Source organism: Ptychodera flava, unplaced genomic scaffold (assembly GCF_041260155.1).
Source record: "Ptychodera flava strain L36383 unplaced genomic scaffold, AS_Pfla_20210202 Scaffold_57__1_contigs__length_852473_pilon, whole genome shotgun sequence".
NCBI lineage: Eukaryota > Metazoa > Hemichordata > Enteropneusta > Ptychoderidae > Ptychodera > Ptychodera flava.
The window spans coordinates 432,355-443,020 of record NW_027248379.1 but is presented as its reverse complement, the minus strand read 5'-3'; positions in this window follow the sequence as shown (position 1 = coordinate 443,020).

The following is a 10,666-nucleotide window of genomic DNA, read 5'->3' as shown; positions in this document are numbered from 1 at the left end:
GCGAACGACTGTTTGTTATGCGCAGGAAGGATGTGCAGTAAGTAAAATGACGTCATCCATGTAGTATCAAATGCAGAGGGCATCATCAAGTTCGCAGACGGCATCATCACGTTCTTTTACATGTCATGTGAGTCGTGTTTAACCAATGGCAGTGCACGCTGAATGAGTGAGGTGTAATAATCACATAGCCTTTGTTCCGGATAAAACTTATAAAAACTGATCATAAATTGTTTATGTGTACATGTTATACATTAAGACTCGAAGGAAACCTGGAAAATTTGTGATGGTAGAAGAAAGCAATTCATGAACAAAGGTAACGGCACTTTATTGAACGTTTGTATTATACAATGAGAAAACAGACACCCAAAAGATAGTGTGCATGTCCATCAGATAGTACTGTTTCGTTGCTTGCTTGAAATCAAAAGCAAAACTTCTTGACACCCAAAAGATGTGGCAAACTTATATTTCCCCAGGCGACAATAGAAATAATAATCAGACTTTCGAAAAACTTGATGAAGTCAAACTCCTTATGGGAAGCGATTTTACATCAACATGTGCAATTGCAAACACTTAGTAGAGTTTGGATTTTACATCACATTGCATCCAATTCGTAAAGTCGCAGGCATAAAAAATGTAGTTAACAGTAACAGTAATTTAGTAGCAATAGAACAATAAAGAAGTGTCGCTTATCACCATCATGGAGCATTATTAAGGCCCGAACGTTCAAAACACCAAAGGCACAGGAAATTTTGAGAGTCAACGCGTATATAGAAGAGACTTAAGCGCCTGATTAATTTAGTTCCAGTAATTTGCCAAAACACTCTTTAATTTGTACTACATCAAGCCAAAGAGTGACAACGCACTTGGAGATGGAATTGAATTGTATGGAAGTTATCCAAAAGAAAGGCTAATTTATGAACATGTAGGTGCCTCCGATTGCTCTAATAAAGACACATGTTCATAATAACGAGGCAAATGCCACAAGATGGAACAAGGAAATGCAACCTAAAACAATAAACAGCTTGTAAGAGCACATGTTGAGTTAGAAAGAGAACTGCAAGAGAAGCTGGGAAATAATATCGCCCACCCAACAACAAGGTGGAGAAAAGAAAGGGAACTCTTAGCACGCTATGTATCTTACATTAAAAACACACATATTGTTGTCAGTCAAACCTGTTATGGTGATGCAACACTCCGGTAACAACAAATCGATAATATCAAACAACACTATAAAGGAAAACATGAAGAATGCCATTAGGATCATGTTGTAAGCGAATAAAGTAAATCACAGATAACTAAACCATTACTTGAAAAATTTTGATTCAGTTGTAACAAAGGTTACCATTACATGAAGTTCAAGAGAGAGGGCTATGTCAGCTGCTATGATAATCACTTTCACTAATCAATTTCCATAAACACCATGCATGTATCCATGTTCTACTATGACTATAAACAGAATCTTTCTGAGTTTGTGATGATTTTGAGGGAATATAATTATACAATCTGTCTGTCACCTGTGTGACGTATACCCACACACATAAGAAGTCGATATTACCCATGTTGTACGTCATCAACTGGAACATTTGTTTCCTGCATAGTAACGTTCATACTTGCACGTTGCGTTACAGACAGAATTGTCATGATTGATGCCGAGCTCTTATGACATTTTACAATAAGGTTACCTATAAATCCAGACATGTAAACATAGAAGGCATATCCAACGATATTTCTAGTGCTCAGGTATGTTAATGCCTTGGCATAGACTTATTACGTGTAAGATAAGTTTGAACATACTTTTTAATCAGCTTGGTAAGAAAATTGTGAAAACTGCCAAAAATATGTTTCGCATTTGATTAAGTTGAAATTTATCATTAATATTACCTAAGGCAGGTCACGTGTCCAAAATTGTTATTTTACCGCCAAAATTGTATATTGCAAACAGCTGAACATTCCATCAGCTAAACATCAAAACATTTAAAATATTATGACCAGTTAATATAAAATGGGATAGAAACTTGTGTTAAAACTACTGGCAGATGCAAAATTAATGAATTTTGAATAACAATCCTCACCAAAAAACAACAAATACAATATTTTTGACGTTTTACATAAATGTTTTGAATGTCAGAAAGAAGTATAGATAGAGTTTCATGAGCACGATGTACTTTTGAAAGAAAACGATAGATGTTGTTTCAAAAAGTGCAGAAAAAATCAAGACAAATTTAACTGGTTACGTTTAGAAATTTATAAAGAAGTAAATTTTGGCGGGAAAATATCAGATTTGGTCACTTGACTGAACTCATCAAGATTTAGGCAGACACTTTTTTAAAGAATTTAATAATTTCAATAATTAGGCCAAATATCAATCAAATCTGGTGGTTTTTAAAGATAATTGATCATTTTCTTACTGTTTGGCTTGATGGGTACAAACATCCATGCACTAACTTACTTGAGTGGCTAAAACTTTAGCTATTCCTGAGAATCGGATTAGGATACCGTCGATAGTTTTATGGACCAGTAACGTCGCGGCTCAAGTCAAGTCGTAAGTCTCAATGCGGACGTTGTACCTGGTGATCCGGTTGGCGATAAACCCCAAATCTTCATGTACACCCCAACGTAAGCTCAACTGAATAAATAAGTACCCTATCAGAAAAGCGACCTAGGAGGCAGAAGCATAAAGCATGAAGCATAGAGCATAGTCTTTCGACTGACAACTATAAATTTCCTTCATCACACAAAAAGTAAATTCTCGCTCGGAAGGCTGTAGCGAAGTTATAAGCTGTTCATTTGTAGCCTGAGCTCTGCAGTGCAGCACTGTGGAATCCGATGTATTTCGAAAGTTGACTCAGACCACACTCACTGAAGAACAGGATTTCCGTCAAATAACAAATTTAGGATGTATCTATGGGCGACATATGTGTCACTGCAAACATCAAAGTCAGTTACACGAACACACTGACAACCGAGATGGGGATTGACGAGTTGACAACGGCAGAGACCAGTGACGGCAGCGTTGTGGCCACAAACGTGCAATGAGGTACATCCTTTGTGCCATCAAACGGAATCTTTCGAAGTCTATTTGTAAATAGTCTAAATAGTCAAAATAACTCTGAAAAAATACGGCTCGACGTCGCTAGCATGGTGAAGGCTACGTCCGCCGATGACCAATTTGCCTTGGCATCGGTACAGCACAAGACATTATTGACACTTTGACATGATCAAATCCGTTTGCTGATATACCGGTATATATATATATATATATATATATATATATATATATATTATATATATATATATATAAACAGATTACTTCAAGTACAAAGTAATGAAATCTATTACTTAAGTTTCATGCATCTTGCAATCCTCAGATAGAGTGAAAGGATTTCTGGCTCGACACTCTTACATATATGATTGGGACGAACCATTCTATTTGTAGGTGGTGTTAAAATTCGATAAATAATATTTGTTTTGGTAGCAACATTTTGAAACCAACTCAGAGCGTTTGTTTAATAGTGTAGATTTGTCAGCATTGATAATGTGCAGCTTTTGTAATGTACAAAGATTACATCACTTGTTCATGTTAGAGTAGCTCAGTGCTTTATCAATGATTGACCTTGAAATGTCAAAGACTTGGCCCTTATTTCTTAAGTTCCATACAAATTTTGACAACTCGGTGTCGTTTTTGTATCTCTCGTTACGGAACGATTTCATGTGATTAGTGTAGCGCGTCTTGAAGGTGTTATCAGTGAGGCCGATATAAACCCTCTCTCCGTTGTCCTCCGTTGATACTTTGGCCTTGTACACCACGCCTTTGACTTGACAGTTACCCTTCAAGGGGCATGCCGACTTAACCCTGCAATTACAATCAGCTGGTTGGCCCTAAAGCTGTCCTCCGGAGATTACCCTCTTATTATGCGATTTGAAGTTACTTGTAATATTCTTCATACAGATATAACTCACTTTAATTGTGTTTCTGTTGAAGATCTTGTGAAGTTTAGACCCCTTTGGAAAATATTTGTCAACAAGTTGGAGAAATTTCCTGCCGATGTTAGTTTCCACGTTCTTGCTGAAAGGGGGGTTGAACCACGTTATATGACGCTTCCTGTTACATATTGCAGTTCAATATGTAACTAGAAACATGATATTGAAATATGACAGGCTCCCTGTGTTTTTTAATTTAGTTTCTACTTTAAATTTCCACGCTACACAACACTTGGGAACCTGTCATATTTCAATATCATGTTTCTAGTTACATATTTACGGTTCCATAAAAACAACTCTTTTGAGAGAATAACCAGTGTAAATCTGAGGTCTAATTCCGGGAAGAAAAAAGGCCAACAGGACGGCGCACGTGAAACCAACTTGAACTGATCCGTTAGCTCAGTTGGTAGAGCATCCAAACTGAATTCGGGGGACGTGGGTTCAAGTCCTACATGGGTCATTTTTTTCAAGCCCCAAAAATATGCTGTGCAGAGACACTCAGATGTAGTTGTGTGTTTTTCAATTTAGTTTCTAATGTATATATATATATATATATATATATATATATATATATATATATATATATATATATATATATATATATTATATATATATATATATATATATATATATATATATATATATATTCCCTGCCAAGACAGTAAGCGCTGGTCAAGGTCCAACATCACCTGCAGCTAAAACATTAGTGAAGATAAAAGAATACGCAGCTCATGTCTTTGTGGGTGAAATAGTCCACCAGATGGGTGACCATTTAATGAAAACCTGTAACATTATAATACATCATGCCGGCCACAAACTAATGGCAAAGAAACGCAGCACAACACGGGTGATTTTACAATAACTAACCTTCTTAAACCTGTGGTAATGTTTTAATGGGCCACAAAATTGGGACCACTAAACAATCACTCGAAAACAAATTTCCTTACAACGATATTAACATGCTCATAACTGTGAAATACAAAAAGAAATAATGATTTTTTTTAATGTTTAATTTTTAATGTTGAATCTTTCTCATAGGAACGAGTCACAGCTTTACATGTGCCTTCTGGAGAAGGACACGCAAATGTCGCGAAAGTGCTGATTGAACATGGGTCAGACGTTAATGCAAGGGACAAGGTAAGTACAAAACTCGATAGGTTGATGGGATTTATGAATGAAAGTATCTCCTGGGTGATGGGCCGATTTACTCATTAAATGAAAGTAATCAGCTTGACTAAACACAAGTGGCGACGAAATTCTGCATTCTGTTACAATAATTTTGATCCATCTACGTCAAAAGAAAAATAAGAAGACTGTTCATGCGATCAATATGTAATCCCATGGGACTTTTCGCTCAACTTCTCGCCTTCGGCTAAAAGTTGTACGGCTCTGCGAAAAAACACTCGTATACGATGACGTCAAACAGAGAAAACACACCATGGGATTGTATATAAGAATGAGGTCGAAGTTGTGAGACCTTTGTAAACATTCTCTTAATTACTCCATTTAGTCTTTTGTGTTGTAACTGACACTCCTGGCTAGGCACTCACCTTTCAGCGGGAGAGAGGATTTAGCCTGGCAATTACAACCAGCTGCAGCCTGTCATTATCTTGGCTTCCGAGGTTGTTCTTTGATTATTTGATTTGATTATACCGGGCATATCCTCAAAGCAACTATGATCACATTAGCTGTGTTTCTATTGAAGAACATGTATAGTTCAGGCCCTTTTTGGAAGTGTGACCATCAAGTCAAAGGACCTTTTAACATCAGTGTTGATCTAGAGTGCGCCATTGCGCATTTTGCGCAAAAAAAATCAGCTATGGCGCTATTTTCCCAGACCATTGCGCCATTTCGGGCGCAATAATGTGGCCGGCACCTGGTAATTTGTTTCCGCCAGGCCGCTATGTTGCATGCGAGCTACGAGTCCGACAACACGAGGATATACCGTAACGTGGTATATATTCAATCACGACATTTTGCGACAATGACGTAAGTTGGCATGACGTCTTTGACGGGACGTGTGCAGAAGGCCATGCGTCGCTCTACTATGTCGTGACTATATGTGTATCTTGAGTGATTTTGCTGATAAAACCTTCGGATTATCCCCTCACCCACGCCCGACGATGAAGGAGGTACAACGATGGAAGGTTCAGAAACTGACACGCAGACCATACTGCCGGTTCGCAACACAACCGCACTCCGCAGGTGAATAAAATTTTGGAATTTTACCGTTGACTTCGATATGTAACTATGCAAGTCTGTAGTACGTTATGATCAAATAGCAAGCAATGATTATATAACTATTTTACACGATGGAGTTCGAGTCGCCGGGACTGGTATTCAGTGCATTGTGGACGCAAATTTCCGACATTTCTTGGGTTGATCAAAATATCCGAGTGGCACAGAATAGTTATGTTTGTAAACTGGCCGCGAGTTTCCGAGGACAAGTCACTTGTTTATTTATTTGTTTGGCAGTGACTCGCATACCAGCGTGGTGGGTTTCCAGTCGTACAAAAAGTTTAGATATTTCATATTTCCGTCATCAAACAAATAGAGATGAGCGTGAGTGTGTTTTTTGTCTCAGTTTAATTTTTCTCTAGTATACGCAAATCTAGTATTTTACAGTTTTGATAATTTATTTTTTTCAACTTTTTTACTGTGAACCCCCAAATTTAATTATAGTCTTTTACTCTAAACTTGAAATTTTGAAGAAATATAAAATAAAGGACACACTCTCAAATCTAAGTTTACTATTTCTCTGGATACCGAAATCTAGTATTTAACATTTTTATAGTTTATTTTTTTAATTTATTTACCCCCTCTTTTTATTTTATTCCTTTACTCTTTACTTAAAATTAATTCAGAAATGGTACGTTAGGGTAAAACCTTTATTAAAATCAGATTTGGCATTTCAGTGTTTACAGCTCAATCAAAAAATAAATCATATTTTCTTCAGGTGAAGTGGCTGTCACAATGGCACTGGCTGTACTATTGACACGATGGATGGTACTGGTAGCTGATGGTACATGTCTGCAGTAAAACATATGCATAATCATCAGTGTGAGTTGAGAAAATGGTCAAAATTTAGGAAAAAAAACCCGAATAAAATGTGTTATTAAATGTTGACTCACCTGTACGTCTGTCGTTTTGTACAGATCCTTCTTGTGGGTGAACTGCCAGTCACTGCAGTAACTTCATATTATTTGATTAAAGGGACAGTAGCTGTCACTTTTAATAGGCTGCTTTCAGTGTTTTATTCTGAGTATCAAAATGGTTTTTTGTAATTCTCAAAAATTCAAGTTTGTCAACAAAGTCTGTATATCCACTCTGTTTCTTGCAATATTTCTAGAAGTGTTATTGGACAATCGAATCTAAATTAGATTGTGAGCAATAAAGGCTTACTTTAAAACTAAAACGTGTATAACTAAAACGTACTTGACAAACTGATTGCTAGTGAAATAACTTGAAGCTCAATAGAAAACTGCCGTTGTTGAATGACACATAGAAAGAAAAATATCAATAGTTACAGCTACTGCACCTTTTTGTCAATTCCTTCAGCACACAGTGGAATCTGTCTTTGCAAATGTTGCCTTGCAACCCAATCTGTCCATTATAAGCCTTTTAACCCCTTGACTACCTATGGCGCCGGATATTTCCGGCGCCATATTGAATTACCATATACCTTGAGTGCCGGAAATATCCGGCACAGTTAAATAGGCGTATTTGCTTCGTTTTTGTCGCTAAAAATCCCATAATTTCGGCACCGGCACGCAGCAAAACTAAGATTGATGTATTCCGATCTGGCCAGAATGTGACTGCGCCCCCGTACGTCCGAGTATGGCCAAAATCCGGAAGCAAATGTCGTGACCCATGACCTCGACCCTGAAAGGTCAGGCTGATCACTGAAGCGTCGCACTGATTGTTTACAGTTTTCAGAAGTACAGACGATCGCGAAGATATCTATGGGTTTTTTTTAATGATATGAAATGTTTATTTATTGAAAACAAATGATTTATATGTAAATATGTTCTATTAACAGCAATATTCGTGAATGAAACTAGAGAGGAAATACAGTTTTTTACTATAAGCCAGTGAAATTTTATAGCAGCCATATTATCAATATGACTGGTCACATGACTGGTCATGTGTTTGGTCATGTGATATGTTGTTCCCTAAATGTATTTTTAAATATTGTAAAATATTTTTTGATAAATCATAACCATTTTAGATGCATGTTTCTGCAAGGAAGACATAAAGCAGGTGTTTACAAATATAAAATGTGTTGATTTTCAAATACAGAATCATGTAAGATGCTGATGTTTATGGTTCATTTACTCTGCCTTTTGTGAGAAAAATCTTAAATAGGAACATCTATAAATAAAGTAAAGGGTAGTTATTATTACATATATGTAAAGACAATGCCATGAAAATTGCAACTGTATTCAAATTTGCATCATTTTAAGGATTCAAAACACGTCCTGATGCTTCAAATATTCATATTCTTTGCCAACTCTGGTCACATGACGTGTCATGTGATCAGTCACGTGACCTGGAAATACAAAATTTATGTATGAAAAAGTGGGAAATTTCATGCTGATTCAGAAAATATATGGTTTATTGGTACTTACTTAATTTTTACTCTAAGCAGTGTTCATGCAATGACCACACCCCAGATTTTATCAATATTTACATAAGGGGCCTGGTATATAGGAATACATTAGCCTTGGTAGTCAAGGGGTTGAAAACAATTGATTGCAATTTTAGTTTGATTAATAATTCCGGGGGACCACTTTTTATTCGCTCTTTGGGATCAACAAGGGCCCTCTTTAAAAATTGCAAGGGGCCCAGTATGGCCCCCTTTTTTTGCCAATGGCCCTTTTTTTCAAGGGAGTGGGCCCACAATGGCCCCTATTTTTGGAGTCCTAGATCAAACACTGTAACATATTCATTAAACTCGCTGGGAAAGGAGGCTCAAATGAATCTAAGAGCACTTCATCAATGAAGTGACTAAAGCAATATTTTTCGCTTTTATTTTGAAGGTAGGGGTTTTGATCAAAGTGTGTAACGCCTAGATCAGTTGATTGGATAAGGCCTTGATTACAAGCCTGTCGCAACTCTATAATTGCCTGTCGCTATTTTATAACCTAGAGTAACCTCCTGTAATAAAATGAAACCACCAACATGGCTCAATCATTCGATCAGATCGAGTCCGACACGGTCACTAAGATTTTTACTGTACGTTGACAAGCCAACATGTCGGCAATTGTGAGATCTCGTGGTGGACTTTGTCGACTGGGCAATATATCTACCAGGATATTTTTGCCGGTTTGACTGATATAGGTTCATTTCTTGACCATTTTTGGCCGTAATAAAATTCCATCTCCTTTATTGCATTCTTTGTGAGGTATTTTCAAAAATACATTCGAACTTCACTCGAATGATACGTACAAAGTAAGTATTAATTTACGAGACTTTCCTCCCTTCTTTCAGAGTTGATACAAAACGGCAATGAATTAATTTCAAACATTTAAATTAATATCAATTGTGTGATTCGTATTTGCCAAACTTTTTTTATTTCCATATAAACAAAACAACAAAATAAGAACAAAAGTGTTCACACAAATCTAGTAAAACTTACTTTATTTACAAAACGTGAGCATCTTGACATATCAATCCATTCTTTTAAGCTATACAAATTCTATAGTGAAAATTGAGACTGTTTTTTTTAGCAATATTGAACTCTATCTGATGATTTTGTTTGATGAAGTTCATTCCGGTAAAAGAGGGTTGTTTATTTTGGACCTTACATGTGTATAATACGTACCGTTTAATAAGCATATCAAATGATTCAGTGGCTGTTTACCTTACCACGCGATCATGATGTTTTTCGTGTTGGAAGGTATGTCTTCCAATGCCTCACAATGAGTTTGCAGACCTGTCCAAATATCCTGAGCCTTCTAACAGCAAAGCAATAAATTAGAAATGTCTCTTCGAGCTCACCACCTAAAGAAAGTTTGGAGAATTATATAATCCAGCATAATCCTTTGTAGATTCCGCTCTTTTGGCATGGTGTTATGATATCAGTACCACAATCAAATATTTCTAGGCTTTAAACATAAAGTTCTGATCTATGATATCAAATGCCTTTTGGAAATCGAGGGCTAAAATAATACTCAGGATATTTTGATCTTTTGCAAAGTTCAAAATCTGCGATTGTACGGACAGCATCACACGATATAGCGGCCTTTCACTAATGCACATTGGTCCATGTGAATTATTGACGGTAAGACTTTAGAAACCCTTTCCCCGTAGCTTTTGAAACTATTTTGGCACCTACATTGGCAAGAGAGATAGGTCCGCAGTGACCCATACGGGATATATCTTTATCTGTCTTTGCAATCAAAGTAATTACTCTGTGTTTTGCGGGGAGACATCTGACCAAATCTGAAGGAGTTGATAGATGAAGAATTAGTTGTAAAGATGACAGAAAACGGGCAAAGCGCAATAGTTAGGCCGTCGTTGCCGAGTAAATTGCCATCAGAGGAAGAGTTATGTGAAAGTGTACATTCATTTACAGTAAATAAGTTGTCCTTTACAGTAGATTTTAGAGTCTTCCCTAGACGTGAAATATATTCAGCTTCTAAGACATGGCCTGCATTTTCGTCTACATCTACTGTTTTGGCTG